The sequence below is a fragment of the Macrotis lagotis genome, chromosome 3, assembly GCF_037893015.1.
Source record: "Macrotis lagotis isolate mMagLag1 chromosome 3, bilby.v1.9.chrom.fasta, whole genome shotgun sequence".
Lineage (NCBI taxonomy): Eukaryota > Metazoa > Chordata > Mammalia > Peramelemorphia > Peramelidae > Macrotis > Macrotis lagotis.
The window spans coordinates 297,959,851-297,977,204 of NC_133660.1; the positions used below are offsets into that span (position 1 = coordinate 297,959,851).

At 32.1% G+C, this 17,354-nt stretch overlaps 1 pseudogene; it reads left to right on the forward strand.

The window, feature by feature from the left end:
• Positions 1 to 3,732: 3,732 nt before the first annotated feature.
• On the forward strand, positions 3,733 to 4,683 carry LOC141519573 (olfactory receptor 10AG1-like; annotated as a pseudogene).
• Positions 4,684 to 17,354: the final 12,671 nt, after the last annotated feature.

Sequence of the window (17,354 nt, forward strand, 5' to 3'; positions counted from 1 at the left end):
AATTTGTCTTATTCTTTCTTTTTTCCCTCATGTTTTTCTTTCCCTTTTTATTCTGATTTTTCTTTAGTAAAAAAGATTAATATTGAAATTTGTTTAGCATATTTAAACATGTATAACCTATATTAGATTGCTCTCTTTCAGGGTAATGAGGTTAGGAGAGGAAGGGAGGAATAAAAAATATGAAACTCAAAATTTAAAAAAAAATAATCATTGAAAGCTATCTTTGCATATAGTTGTTAAATTAAAAGAATTTAAAAAAATAAATGTTAAATAAAGTTATTTTTAAGTTGTATAGTAATTACTACAAGTTTTGCATAACTACATGACGAAATACAATAAATTCAGTGATTGCTTTAAACAAAACTGAATTATATGACATTGTAATATAAGCAGAGGAAAAAAGAATTCTATCTCTATGGTAGATCATTTTTTAAATGAAATTGGAAAAGCATATATTATTTACTCAGAGAGCTAATAATGGTTCTTTAAAATTCAATATCAAATGAGTAATAGTCATTTCCTATTATTTCTCTTCATTTCTTGTGCCAGGATTGATATGTTCATATGCTTTTGCAATTGTAGTTTATAAATGGACATAATATTATTCCAGAATACATCTATTCATTCTTTCTCTCCATCAACATCCAGTTTTAGAAAGATTCAGAGTGATGGGGAAAAAAACACTATTCCCTAAAATCACAAAACTGAGAAAATAAGCTGAGATTGAAAATTGGCTACATAAAAGTGATCAAATTAAATACCATGCATTTTTATTGGAGTATAAAATACACTGAAAAATAATATTGGACAATATTAAAATGAATCACAGGTAGTTAAAAATGAAAATGATCGTTCAATATTACTTTTACTCCCATTGTCAAATAAAATGGATAAAACATTTAGATAGATTCTAAGGAATTCTTTACTCAAAGAAACTCAGACTGTGTAAGAATCATATTCAAAATTCAATAGAGAATAAAATAGTTTCAATGTAATGTTTTGATTTGCCAATCATTAAGTGCTACTTAGAAGACTCCAAGCAGGGTTCAATGATTTTAAACTCAGAGCTCTTTCCAATATCTCATGCAGCAAACTTCTCTAAATTTAAAGTAAAAAAATAGCTCATTAAAAATTAACAAGTGACCTGGGGAGAAAGCTATTCCCATTGAAGATAAAATAGCAGGACTCCTGTCTATTTAAATAATTGTCTGCTTTGAACACAAAGGTAATTTTTCAATAAGAATGTTGGTTCCTGATATATATAATCTAGCTTTCATTGCTGGAAGTATTGAATGGAAAGATCAATCATGTTGAACTTGAAACTGAAATCACAATATAGGACATCTACATCTGGGTTTAAATATCATCTCTGTTTTCTACTATCTGTATATTTTACATAGATCATTTAAATACACTAGACATTTTGTTTTTTATGTTTTATATCTTTAAAATGGTTAGAGTGAATGTCCTTGGAGTTCCATTTCAATCTTCTCTAAATTTATTATCTCAATCAAGAGAGGTTTCACTTACAGTGGGAAAATATTTGAGATCATATTATAGAAAATGGTTGATATCCAATATCACTTATGATTCTTAGTAGCAAGGTAAAATTGAATTATTCAGTATATATGTTAAAGATTTATCATATTCAATGTGATAGTAATTTAATGATTGACATGGCAATTTTCTCACAGAGAATTTTGCACTTCTAATGATCTAATGTCTATACTTGATTCTACCACCAAAGACCTTCTGTTAATAAGATTTTCCTTATTTCCAATGTATACATCAAAGACAGAAGGATCTGAATCTGATTTTCTTCCATTATCAAAAGGTAAGGGAGAACTTTAAATGCTTCTTTGAATCTGACTTTAGGTGTGAATGAACATTATCAAGATGATTTTGAGGAAGCATGGTGCAGAGAAAGAAATTTGAATCTATAATCATAAGATCTGGGTTCAAAATCTCCTCTTAAACTACACTGTTTTTCATGTCACTTAAATTTTTTGCATCTTAGCTTACTGACCTGAAAAAATGAATGACTTATTCTAGATGACCTTTCATACTCTGCATTCATTGATTTTTAATTTCACCATTCACCTTATAATCATGTGATCTTTATCATGCATTAAAATTCCATAAATAAAATGGTTAAATTGACAGTTTTGTTAAAAGACATAAATTAGACTGAGATGTTCTCAAATTATTGTAAGTATAATATAATTAGACTTTGTTAATGCAATTGTTAAAGCATTTGGCAAACCTTCATGTTCCTTGAATGCTTATTAGATTGTGTGTATGTGTGTGGTAAAAATATTGTTTTCTGTGATATATTTCTGTTTGCTAAATTGGCAACTCATTTAATTTAGAAGAAATCAAGGAAAGTATACTTAATACTGTGTTGTCTTGTAGTTCAGTCATTTTTCCATCATATTTTACTCTTAGCGATTCCATTTTGATAGGTTTTGACATTTCCTTCTTCAAGTCATTTTATGGGAGAGAGAAAACTGAATCAAAAAAGATTAAGTGAATTATCGCAAGTAATATCTGAAGACAGACTTTAACTTGAAAAGACTATCTTTCCTTACTCCAGGTCTGACGATCTATTCATTGTACAACATAGTTGTTTCTCATAAAATAAGTATCTTTTTATAAAACTCTATAAGTAACCATATCACTATCCATTTGGAAAGAGATGACATCATGAAGACTAAAATGTCACTAGCTAGGCAGGGAGGTTGTTTAGTAATCAGGAAGACCTTACAAGCAATATAGTCTCAAAATCTTACTAGACATATAATATATAATCAAGTGATTAATGGAAATTAGAAATAAATCAAAGGGATATATATATATTTGGGGCAGCAGACGTGCGTAAAGCTTTAGAAATAATAACCTGAAATACCTTGATATCTGATAATCATTTATCAATAAATTGCTATAGAGGATAAAACTAGGTACATAAAGTCAAAGAATACAAAATTCCTGCCCAAAGAAGTTTATAATCTATTCAGAGACACAATCTTAATACAGAATATATGAAGAAAAAAATCTGCATGTATTTATGTATGCATGTTTGTTAACCAAAGACAAATTCAGCCTCAGATGCTTCCTAGGTGTGTTAATCTGTACAATTCCAAAAATGGATATTCTGGAGCAAGAAACATCTAATCATTCCGGTATTGTTGTGACGACCATCCCAAATTGGGTCAAAAGGGGCTGAACACGAGTAACTAAAATTGACTGAGTGACAACAGTTCTTTACAAAATAAGTGATGTACACTCTTAAGAAAGGGTATTTTAAATGGATGAACAGTAAATATATTATTAAACCTGGTACATATTTTTGATATCTGGGGTTATTTGCAATTTTAATATGGCTAGGGCTTTGCTCTACATTAAGACTTATCTCCTCCAATCATAGTCACACAATTTTTAAAGGGAAAGTTTAAAGCAGATTTTGGGATATTGATATTATTATGGACCTTAAAATATCTGTTAAAACCTTTTATTGCTGTATAGGTCTTTACGGGGGAACACCATAAATAATAGAAATGAACATGACCCAAGGCACAATTTGAGGGAAGAGTTAGGATTTTAAAAGATTAGTTTTTTAATATGCAACTTAGCAGTAATGTAACTGAACATCCTCTTTTTACAGAAAAGGAGTCAGTCGTTGCATTCTGATGTGAATTATCTGTCCTGGATCCAGTACTTTCAGAGAAGAAATCCATGGAAATAAAGACAGAAACAAATCTCAGCCGCTCGAATGATCTTATTCTTTTAGGATTCTCTGATTTACCCAATCTTCAAGATATTCTTTTTGGTATTTTCTTAGTTGTTTATTTAAATATTCTTATTGGAAATGGCCTCATTATTATAATTACAAAAACTGATACAGCTCTCCAAACACCCATGTATTTTTTCCTAGGGAATTTTGCCTTCCTAGAAATTTGCTACACATCTGTTGTTCTTCCGAGAATGTTGTCTGATCTTTGGACTAGGAACAAAAGTATTTCTTTGTTGGCCTGTGCTGCTCAGTTTTTCTTCTTTTTTGCTATGGCATTCACTGAGACTCTTCTCATGGCTGTGATGGCATATGACCGTTATGTGGCCATCTGTAAGCCACTGTATTATACTCTTATTATGAACCACCAGATGTGTACTCAGTTAGTGATTGTCTCCTGGGTAAGTGGGGTGCCCATCTTAATAGTGCAGACATACCAGGTATTTTCATTACCTTTCTGTGATTCTAATGTACTTAATCACTTTTACTGTGACATGTCATCATTAATGCTGTTGTCTTGTGGAGACACATTTTGGAATGACGTCTTAGTCTATGCAGACATTATTTTATTTGGCTTTTTTCCCTGTATGTTGATACTCAGCTCCTAAACTAGAATCTTCATTTCCATTCACAAACTTCCAACAGTAATTGGAAGATCAAAAGCTTTTTCCATTTGCTCCTCCCACCTCATAGTTATGGGTTTATTTTATGGATCTGCTATTGTTGCATATTTACAACCAAAGGCCAGTTACAGATCAGGAACAGGCAAAATTCTTTCTCTTTTTTACACATGTTTAACTCCTTTGTTTAACCCCCTGATTTACAGTCTTAGGAATAAGGATGTTATTATAGCAATGAAAAAAATATTTTCTAAATTAAGTGTCATGAAGGAATAATATAAAATTATCTATTAATATTTTCTATCTACCAGTTTTATAATTTCTCCATTACGATGCTTTCTATTTAATCCTTTGTGCCTTTGAAATAATGATTATTTTCACATTCTCAGTTCTTGAAAATCTCTTTCATCATTTCAGGTATGACTACAATAGTATTCATGAGTACACTTATTTGATGTTTCAAACACTAATATTAAGTTTATCTCATGGCTTTATCTTAAGATTGTAAAGAAGAATGTTCAAAATTTTGTTTGTGTGTTTCAACATACATGTGAATTATCTTTATTCTAAATGTTGGTCAACCACAAAGATCCAGTTTTATATATTATTCCCTTTTAACCATAAAGAAGTTATAAATCATGAGGTGGTCACCATATCTATGATTCATGCTAGTGATAAAAATTTTGTGACCTTACTTTTGGTGGCTCTTTGAGTGTAATTTATTGTAAAATTTGCATATATTGATTCATGATTCTTCATTCCTTGCTTTGGATTATTTCACAATTTATCCCTGTTTTCCAAAGGTTCTATTACATCTTTCTGAAAAATGGCACTAATACTTCAATCTATTTATAATCCACTAATTTTTAGTCATTCTGCAAGTGATAGACATTTATATTCTTTTATCTTTCACCTTTCTACAGTTGGATCATATATCTGATCATGTCACAATGACTCAAGAGGTTTCAGGATTTTCCCATTGCCTCCACAATCTTACACTCCTATTATTAGAATGAAAAAAAAAAAGCTTTTCACATGCTCAATTCACATCCTCGAAACTTTTCAAAAAGTTACCTGTTGTTACTTAAAACTTATTAAATGTGCTAAGCATGCTTGTCTATTTGTAATTCTCCATAGATGAGGTTTTACTCTTTTGTCATCGCATATCAAGTACTCCTGCCTGAAATTTTGTCTCTTCTCAATTCAGTATTTTACATTCCCTGAATCTGTGCAAGAATAAAGTCATCGAATCTACTTTATTTTAATTTTTATATTTTATTTAATAATTTTCCCAACTATATGCAATGACTGATCTTATCAATCATTTTTTTGTAAAGGTTTGAGTTTTATAGTTGTCTCTCTCCCTCCCTTCCCCCTGACAGAAAGCAATCTGATATGGACTCTATATTTATAACCATGCTAAACATAGATCTTTACTGATCACATTATGAGAGAGGAATCAGATACAAATGGAAAAAAAAGAAAACATTAGAGAGATAAAAATGACATTATACATTAGACAACTTTTAAAAAATGAAGGTAATAAACTTTGGTCTTCATTTAAACTCCACAGTTACTTCTCTAGGTATGGATCGTATTTTCCAGCACAAGACTTTTAAAATTGCTTTGATTATTGTACTACTGAAATGAACAATTCCATCATGATTGATCTTCACCTCATTTCTATTAGTGTTTATAAAGTTTTTCTGGTTTGAGTAATGCCAATTCTACAAAAGCTTTTCATTTTACATCTCAATAAATCTATTTTAGCTCCTTCACGACTACTGTTTCATTTAAAAGGGATAAGGAGGGTGGTGCAGTGGGTAGAGCACAGGCCCTGGAGTCAGGAGGACCTGAGCTCAAATCCTGACTCAGACACTTCATAATTGCTTAGCTATGTGACTTTGAGCATGTCACTTAACCCCACTTTCACAAATGAATACAATTTTAAAAAAATGGATAAGGATGGAAAATACATCTCTCTGAAGGATACCATAAGCAAGCAATACTGAATATATATGCACCAAGGGTTTATAATATCAAAACTTTAAAGGGAGATATAGACAACAAAATTACAATATTGGGGGACATCAACCTCCCTCTCTTCAGAATTAGATAAATTTATTCACAAAATAAACAAGAAGGAAGATAAGAAGATCAAAAGAATTTTAGAAAACTTAGGAAGGGGGACTTTCTTTTTTTCTCTTCTGTATAATGGCACCTACAAACCTTGAGCTTTTACTAGGACATAAACTATTGTCAAAACTAGAAAACTGTATGGTACTTTTCACATCTTTTATCAAGATAAAGTCAAAATGGATAAAGAATTTAGATATAAATTATGATTTAGCAAGGCAGTTAGGGAAACAAGGAAAAGTTATCTGTTAGATCCATGGAGAATGGAGTTGCTCATGACCAAACAAGAAACAGAGAATATAATAAAATATAAAACTGATAATTTTGACTATATTACATTTATAAGTATATGCATAAATAAAATAATTGCTACCAAGATCAAAAGGTATGCAGTAAGTCAGGGAAAAATCACTACTGATATTTATGACGAAGGACTAATTTTTAAAATATAATGATAATTGACTAAAATTTATAAGAAGTCATGCAAGTTAACAAATAGACAAAGGGTATGAATAAGCAATTTTCATTTGAAAAATTAAAGTAATTTATAGTCAAGAAATATAGTCTAAATTATTTAAAAGAGATAGAGCAATGGCCCTGGAGTCAGGTGGAACTGAGCTCAAATAGGTTCTCAAACACTTAATTGTTACGTAGCTGTGTGACCCTGGACTAGTCACTTAACCCTATTGCTTTGCAAAGAGAAAAAAGAAAAGAGTGAAATGCAAATCAAAAGTACTATGAAGTATCCTATCATATCGACCAATGTAAAAAAAAAAAAAGGAAAATAATCAGTGTTGGAGGGTATGTAAGAAAAGCAGGTTGACACTAAAACAGTTAATAGAATTGCAAGCTGATTTAACCATCCTGAAAAGCAATTTGGAACCATGCATCAAGGACTACAAAATTTTGCACACCTTCTTATTTAGCAAAACAGAATTAGATCTCTGTCCCAAAGAGATCATTAAAATGGGTAAAAGATCCAAATTTTAAAAATGTATATTTATACTTTTTTTGTAGTGGCAAAGTATCAGAAATTGAGGAGATGTCCATTAATTGTTGAATGTCTCAATAAATTCTGGCATATATGAATGTGATGGAGTACTATTTTCCTGTAAGAAATCATGAGGGATAGGACTTAAGAAAATTCTGGCAAGATTTTCAAACAAAAACAAGTGAGTGAAATGAGCAAAATCAAAGTAATATTGTACTCATAACAGGAACTTATGTGACCATTGACTCTGATGGTCTTGTTCATCTCAGAATAAAATTCTAAAATATTCATAATGAAAAAATATCATCCACATCCAGGAAAAAGAACAGTGGAGTTTAAATACAGATAAAAGTTTATTGTTTTCAATTTTAAGATTTGTTTTATATTTCATCATTTTCCTCTCTCATTTTTTCTTTTTATTCTGATTTTTCTTTAATAACATGAATAATATTGAAATTTGTTTAACATAGTTATCTATGTATAATCTATAAGAGATTGCTCCATTTCAAGCGAATGGGAAGACAACAGGAAGGGAGGAAGAAAAATATGAAATACATAATTTTGCACAAATGACTGTTGAAAACTATCTTTGAATGTAGTTGGAAAAAATAAAAGAATTAAAAAACATAAATGCCAAATTAAAGAAAATTCTTTTCAGTTGAATAGTTATTACAACATATTTAAATATAATTATACATGATAAGATACAATCCAGTGATTGTTTCAGATAAAACTGATATATATGACATTGTTATGTGGATAGAAGAAGAAAGCATTCTGATTCCAAGGAAGCAGTCTTTTTAGAATGAAATTGAACAATGCATATGATATTATGTACATAGAGTTTTACAAATGCTTTCCCCTATGTTTCAAGGCCAAATGAGTAATACTCATTTCCCATTATCTCTCGCTTTTCGTTATTTCTTGTGCCATGGGTGATTTGTCCATAAGTCTTTGCCATTACAGCTATAAATTGGCATAGGATTATTCTGGCATACATCTCACTCATTCTTTCTCTTACAGAAAACATATGGTGTGACGGGGGGGGGAAGTAAAATACCAAAACTGAGAAAATAAGTTGAGATTTCAAATTAGTTACTTAAATGTGATCTAATCAAACCACATCTATTTAATTATATGATAAATACCTTGAAAGATACTAAAACAGTAAGAACTGCATTTTAAAAATAAGATTGGGGCATATTAAAAGGAAATCATAGGTAGTCAAAATGAAAATTACATTCAATATTATTTTTACTCACTAACATAATATAGATAAAACATTTAGATGGATATTAAAGAATGATTTACTCACAAAACCCCTGTGAGGTAAAGAATACCTTAATCAATATTGAAAATTTATTAGAGAAAAAATTAGTTTCAATAAGATGTTTTGATTCACCAATCATGTGCTATTAAATGGCAGAAAAAAGTCTCCAAACAAGGTTCTATGATTTAAAAGGCAAAGCACTATCTCATGCTGTCTCATTACTATGACCTAACTTCTCTAGATTTAGAGTATAAAAAAAAATAGTTCCTTAAGAATTAACAAGGGGGCCAGCTAGATGGCGCAGAGTTCAAATCTGGCCTCAGACACTTAATAATTCCCTAACTCTATGACATTGTGCAAGTCACTTAACCCCACTGACTTACCAAAACTACCCCCAAAACAAAAAAAAAAAAATTACCAAGTGACATGGAGAGAAAACTATTGCCAGAGAAGTCACTAAAACAAGACTCCTGTCTATTTAAATAATTCTGTCTTCATTGAACTAAAAGTTCATTTCTGATTAAAAAAAATGTTGGTTCCTATTATATAGTCCAGCTTTCATTCCTGGAAGTATTGAGTGAAAACACCAATCATGGTGAACTTGAAATTGAGATTAATAAATGGGAGATATAGGTTCTGGGTTCAGATATCTTTTTTGATTTCTACTATCTGCATGTTTTGCAGAGATTGCTTAAATGCTCTGTATATTTTATTATTATATTTCTATAAAATGAAGTGGTTAGAGTGAATGACCTTGGAGTTCCCTTCCAAATATCTATAAATTTGTCGTCTCAAATTCAAGAAAGGTTTCAACCAACAGAGAGAAAAGATTTGAGAATACTTTGTCTACAATATCACTCAGGACTCTTAGTAGTAAGGTATAGCTGAATGATTCATTCAGAATGTGTGAGCTACAGATGTATCATATTCTATCTGAGAGAAATCTAGTAATTTATATGGTACTTATCTCCCAGGGGGTTTACAATTTTTTTAGAAAGATTTTATTTAAAGTGAATTTTACACTTTTTCCTGTAATCTTCCTTACCTTCCCCCCCACCCCCCATAGAAGGCAGTTTGTTAGTCTTTACATTGTTTCCATGGTATTCAATGATCTAAGCTGAATGTGATGAGAGAGAAATCATATCCTTAAGGAAGAAACATTGCAATTCTAATGATCTAATGTATATACAAGATTATATAACCCCAAAACTTTTATTAATATCAGTTTTCACAGATTTGCATTATTTTTCAAAGTATTCATCAAAGAAAGAAGTATCTGAATCAGATTTTCATCCATTATCAAAAGGTAAGGGAGGAATATAAATGGTTCATTGACTCTGCCTTTAGTTGTGATTGAGTGTTGTCAAGATGATTTTGTGCAAGTATGGTACAGGAAATCAAATTTGAATCTATAATTATACGATCTGTGTTTTAAATCAAGTCTCCAAAATTCTTTTTATATTAGTTTGCTGACCTATTCTAGATTATCCTTAATACTGCTTGAATTCTGTTTTCCATGATTTCTAATTTCACCTTTCAATTTATCATCATATGATCATTATCAGGCATAAAAATTCAGAAATAGAATGATTCTATGAACGGTCTTTTTATCTCATGGCACCACTTCCCTGACGTTGTAGTCTTCCTTGATAAACATTATTATCCCATTGAATTCATATTGCATAATTTGTTCATTTTTCCCCAATTAATTGAAAAGTTCTCCAGTTTTTCTCTCCAATATTCATCATTTTTCATTTTTGTTATTTTAACCACCCTGATAGGTGAAGTGGTCACACAATGTTTTTGTTTATTTTTTATATCACTTCTTTCCTCCCTGAAAGAAAGCAATCTAATATAGAATATACAGGGATAATTATATTAAACATATTTCCATATTAACAATGGTGTCAATGAAAAAGCAGTAGGAAAAAGGAAAAAATGAGAAAAAAACATTAAACATAAAACAACTTTTAAAAATTGAAAATAGTAAACTTTTACCTAAAATCAGAACCAACATTTTCTTTTCTGGATTTGGATGCTATTTTTCATCACGGATTCTTTAGACTTTCTTCTATTATTGTATTTCTGAAAAAAGCAAGTCCAACATATTTCATTATCAGACAATTTACTGTTAATGTGGACAATGTTCTTCTGCTTCTCTTCAATTCACTCAACATCAGTTCAGGCAAGTCATCAGGAATGCAGGGGGTTCTTCATTATTGGAGTGGGTGGTAGTGAGGAAATTATCCTAATTGTCCATATCTATAACAAAACTAACAAAAATCCTATGATTATTGCAATAGATACTGAAAAGCTTTAGACAAAGTACAGGACTCATTCCATTCCACTAGCAAGCAGAAGAACAAATGGAGTTTTCCTTAAATTGAAGAGCAACATCAAAGACCATCAGTGAAGAATAGCTGTAATGGGGATTAGCTAAAAGTCTCCCAATTGGGACACTAATGCATTCTATTGGAGTACTGAACCAAGTGAACCATTCTGGAATGAATTTAGTAACTATGCCCAAAGGGCTATAAAAATGAGCATCCTCTTTAATCCAAACATATAATTATTAGTTCTATATCCCAAAGAGATCTTAAAAAGGAAAAAATACTGACTGATACGGAAAATTTATAGCAGCTATTTTGGTGGTAGCAATGACTAGTAAATTCAGGGGATGCCCATCAAATCTGATTGGTTAAACAAACTGTGGAATGTGAATTTGAATGAGTAATATTTTTTCTATTTTTTAAAAAGTACTATAATATGAGCATGGGGGAGGGAAATAAGATTGGGGGAAAATTGTAAAACTCAAAATAATTAACATCATTAACTTAAAAAGTACTGTTAATAGTCATGCTGTAGAAGGAAATTTAGCGTGTGTGTGTGTGTTCATACACACAGACACAAAGAGAAATCTCAACTCAAATAAAGTGAGAGAAAAAGTAGTGTGCTTCAATCTGTATTCATATTCCATCATTTCTACCTTTGGGAGGGATGGCATTCTTAGTGCATCAGGGAATTTGTTTCATTATTTTTTCCATAGTTACTATTGGCAGCTGTATTTCCCTCTACCATATATTTCCCCATCTCCATTTTTTCTATTTTCCTTCCTCTCACTCTGGGGGTGTAGTGGTTAGAGGACTCACTTTGGAATCAGAAGGATGGGAGTTTGAATCCAGTCTCTGACTTTGGATTCAAGATGATAGCAATTCATATCCAGTCTCAGTCTCATACTAATGATTTTCTTCGAGAAAGGAGGACATCATCAGCATCATCACTCTTACCCTCCTCAAAAGTATGTTGTATTTGACTACCCTCTCTCACAATCTTTCCTCTCTTCTATCACAACCATTTCTCCCATCCCCCTTGTCCATTCTCCCATTCCTTTTCTCTTCTACTTTCCTCTGGGGGTAAAAATAGATCCCTACACTGAATTCTATGTATGTTATTTCCTCTCTGAGCCACTTTCCATGAGAGTGAAGACTCACTCACTCCCCCTCACCTTCTTCCCTTCCAACCCATTGCAAAAGCTTTTTCTTGCCTCTTTTATGTGAAATAACTTAGCCCTTTCTACCTCTCCTTTCCCTTCCTCCCAGTACATTCCTTTCTCATCCATTAACTCAGTCTTTATAATACATTATACTGGGGCTGCTAAGTATTGCAAAGGATAGAGTACTGGTCCTGCAGTCTGGAGGACCGGAGTTCAAATTTGGCCTCAGACCCTTAATAAATATCTAGCTGTGTGACTTTGGGCAAGTCACTTAATCCCATCAAGGCAATTTTGCTCAATTATTTCTTTAAAAATGAACACTACCTTCTTTTCCTGGTCATGACTTTCATATAGCCTAATAATTTGCAAGTTATCTTATCTGGACCTTGTTTCCTAGGTCATTTATTTTTCCAATGTGATGTTTTATGTTTTCTTTTTCTTCTTGTTTACTCTTGTGGTTTTATTTTATTCTTTCTTAATTTCTCATAAAGTCATCAGCGTCCCTTAGCTCCACTATATATTTGAAGGAATTATTTTCTTCTCAAAGTTGTTTTTTTTATATTTCCTATTCCATGTAGTCAATTCTACTTTTTAAAGCATTCATCTCCTCCTTAGTCTATGGACTGCTTTTTCCATTTAACATAAAGTACAAATTAAGATGTCATTTTTAAAGCATTTTTCGATTTCACCTTCACCAAGCTACTGAATTGGTTTTCTTGATATTGTACATCTCTCTCATTTCTCTTCGCGTTTTCCTCCATCTCCCTTACTTCATTTTCAAAATCTTTCCTAAGTTCTTCCATAGTCTGAGACTAATTTGAATTTTTCTTGGAGGCTTTGAATGAAGAGTTTGGACTTTTTTATGTTCTGAATACATTTCTTGATCATCCAAGGCACCAAAGTCATTGTCTGTGGTCATATTTTTTTATTTCTTCTGTTGTTTGTTCATTTCCCCAATCAATGACTTGATTTTCACTCTTTTTTAAGGAGATACTCTACTTCCAGGGTGGATTGTCCAAGCTATTGAGGGACAAGCTTTTGAGGAATTCTGCAGCTGTTTTCAGAGACACCTTCAAGTCACCACAATTCCTTCAATGTCTCATGCAAGGCTCCTGGCCTGTGCTCTGGTTTGTGGATAATCACAAGTGCACCCTCTGCCCTGGGAGTTGGGAGGAGAGTCCATGCATCTCTCAGGCAACAAAGCTCCATTTCCTGAGACTGGAGTCCATATTGCAACCTGCATCTGAGTGTGGGCAAAGCACCAAAGATTAGCCTTAGAGATAGCAGAGAGAACTCTGAAGTCTCCCCCAACCCTTTTGGGTTGAAGTCTACAAAACAGGATAAAAAATAAAATACTATTAAGATAAAAAAAAATCTCTGAGAAACTGACTTAATAGTGGTATTGTTGTATCAAAGGGTATGCATAGTTTATATCCTTTTGTGTATCCATCTAAATTGCTCTTCATAACAAGCTAGGTGGCTCCTCAAACCCCCTCATCATCCCAGGATGGGTCTGCGCTGAAGCCTGTGCTGACCTGGGCTCTGTGCATACTTTGGTGCATCAGAGCTTTCCCACTGACTTTCCAAGTTGTCATTGCCGATCCCTAGTCTAAGCAGTCTAGAAACCTACACCTCTGCCATAGATTGTTTCAAACGAAACTGAATTATATGACATTGTAATATTAGCAATTGAAGAAAGAATTCTGGCTCTATGGAAGTTCATTTTTTTAAATGAAATTGATAGTATTTACACAGAGAGCCAATAATGTGTTTCTTTAAAATTCCATATCAAATGAGTAATAGTTGTTCCCATTATTTGTACTCATTTTTTGTCCCATGATCCATGTGTTCTTATGTCTTTGCAACTATATTTTATAAATGGACACAATATTATTCTAGAATTGAACTAATAAATAAAATCAAGTGCTGGTTTTACAAAAAAAATAAAATTGATAAACCTCTGGTCAATTTGATTAAAAAAAGAAAGAAGAACGTGAAATTGCAAGCATCATAAATGAAAAAAGTTGGACTCAACAACAAGGAGGAAATGAAAATAATAATTTAGAATTATTTTGCCCAACTCTATGCCAATAAATTTGATAATCTTAGTGAAATGGATGAATATTTACAAAATATAAGGTGTCCAGTTTAAGTGAAGTGGAAATTAAGAACCTAAACAACCCTATCTCAGAAACAGAAATTCAACAAGCCATTATGGAACTCCCTAAGAAAAAATCTGCAGACAGATGGATTCACACGTGAATTCTGTCAAACATTTAAGGAACAATTGTTTCCAATTCTATATAAACTCTTTGGAAAAATAGGTGAAGAGGGAACTCTGTCTAACTCTTTATATGACACCAATATGGTGCCGATAACTAAACTAGGAAGAGTTAAAATAGAGAAAGAAAATTATACACCTATATCCCTGATGAATATAGATGCCAAAATCTTCAATAACATCTTAGCAAATTGATTATGACAAATTATCACTAGGATAATACATTATGACCAAGTAGGATTTATTCCATGGATGCAGGTTTGATTCAATATTAGGAAAACTGTTAGTATAATTAATTATATCAATAACAAACCTATCAAAAATCATATGATTCTGTCAATAGATGCTGGAAAAGTTTTTAACAAAATACAGCACCCATTCCTACTAAAAACACTAGAGAGTGTAGGAATTGCTTAGAATAATAAGCAATAACTATCTAAAACCATCAAAAAGCATTATATGCAATGGGGATAGTCTAAAAGCATTCCCAAAAAGATCAGGGGTGAAAGAAGGATGCCCATTATCATTACAACTATTCAATATTGTATTTGAAATGATAAGAGAAGAAAAAAATTTGAAGGAATTAGAATTGGGAAGGAAGAGACTAAACTCTCACTCTTTGCAGATGACATGATGGTATACTTAGAGAGTCCCAAAATCTAAAACACTACTAGAAATAATTAGCAACATTAGAAAAGTCATAGGATATAAAAAATGCTCAGAAATTCTCAACATTTTGGGGGGAACTAGGTGGTGCAGTGGATACAGCACCAGCCCTAGAGTCAGTACCTGAGTCCAAATCCAGCCTCAGACACTTAATAATCACCTAGTTGTGTGGCCTTGGGAAAGCCATGTAACCCTATTTGCTTTGCAAACCTAAAAAAAAAATCCTCAATATTTCTATATATCACTAGCAAAATACAGCAGAAAGAGCTAGAAAGAAAAATCCCATTCAAATTAAACTGAGACAATATAAAATACCTGGGAGTCTAACTGCCAAGGCAGACTCAAAACCTTTTTGAAAACAATTACAAAATACTTCTCACACAAATAAAATCAGTTTTAAATAATTGGGCAAACATCAACTGCTCATGGATAGCCTTAGCTAATATAATAAAAAAAATGACAATTCTCCCAAAACTAAATTGCCTGTTTAGTGCCCAACCAAACAAAATTCCAAAAATTCACTTTAATGAGTTAGAAATAGATGTATATTCATATGGAGAAATAAAAGGTCAAAACTTTCAAGGGATTCAATGAAAAAAAAAGCACAAAAAGGTGGCTTAAGTTTACCAGATATAAAATTATGTTATAAAGCCTCAATCATCAAAACTATCTGGTATTGGCCAAGACACAGATTGGTGAATCAGTGGAATAAATTACATGCAATATCAGGAAATGATTTTCCCAATTTGCTGTTTGATAAATCCAATGTGTCCATTGGGATAAAAATTCTCTTTGATTAAAACTATTGGGAAAATTGGACATTAGTGTGGAAGAAACACCCTATATCAAGATAACATCAAAATGGATATAGGATTTAGACAAAAAAAAACAATATTATAAGCAAACTTGCAGATCAAGGAGTAGTTTACCCGTCAGATCTATGGAAAGGGAAGCAGATTATGACCAAGGAAGAGATGGAGAACACCATTAAAAACAAACTAAATAATTCTGATTACATTAAATTTAAATGCTTTTGCACAGATAAAGTCATGGCAACAAGATCAAAAGAAATGTAGCAAATTGGGAAACAATTTTTATAAATGGTATTTTTGACAATTGACTCATTTCTAAAATATATGGAGAACTGAGTCAAATTTTCAAAAAACAAAGCCATATCCCAATTGACAAATGGCTAAAGGATATGCAAAAGCAATTTACAGGTAAGGGAATCAAAGTAATCCATACTCATATGAAAAATTGCTCTAAATCATTTCTTATTAGAGAAATGCAAATTAAAGCATCTCTTAGATACTACCTCACACCTCTCAGGCTGACCAATCAGATGAGAAAGGACAATGACCGATTTTGGAAGAGATATGGAAAATCTGGGACACTAATGCATTATTGGTGGAGCTGTGAACTCATCCAACCTTTCTGGAGAGCAATTTGGAACCACATCCAAAGGGCAACAAAAATTTCCATAAACTTTTATCCAGAAATACCACTACTGGGTATATACCCTGAAGAGATTATGAAACAGGGTAAAAACATCACTTGTACAAAAATATTCATAGCAGTCCTGTTTGTGGTGGCAAAGAATTGGAAGTTAGTGGATGTCCTTCAATTGGAGAATCACATAACAAATGGTGGTATATGTATGTGATGGAACACTATTGTTCTATTAGAAACCAGGAGGGATTGGAATTCAGGGAAGCTTGGAAGGGCTTGCATGACCTGATGCTGAGCAAGATGAGCTGAATCAGAAAAAAACATTTTATACCCTAACAGCAATATGGGGGGTGATGCTTAACCTTGGTGGACTTGCTCATCCCACCACTGTAACAATCATGGACAATTTTGGGATATCTGAGTTGGAGAATATCATCTGTATCCAGAGAAAGATTAGAGGAATTGGAACAAAGACCAAAGACTATTACCTTTAATTTAAAAAAAGTTATTATTAGGTAATTCTTCTATGTCTTATACTTTATTTTTCCTCTTTAAGGATATGGTTATTCTCTCATCACCTTCAATTTAGATCAATGTATACCATGGAAACAATTTAAACACTAACAGACTGCCTTCTGTGGGTGTGGGGTAGGGAAGGAAG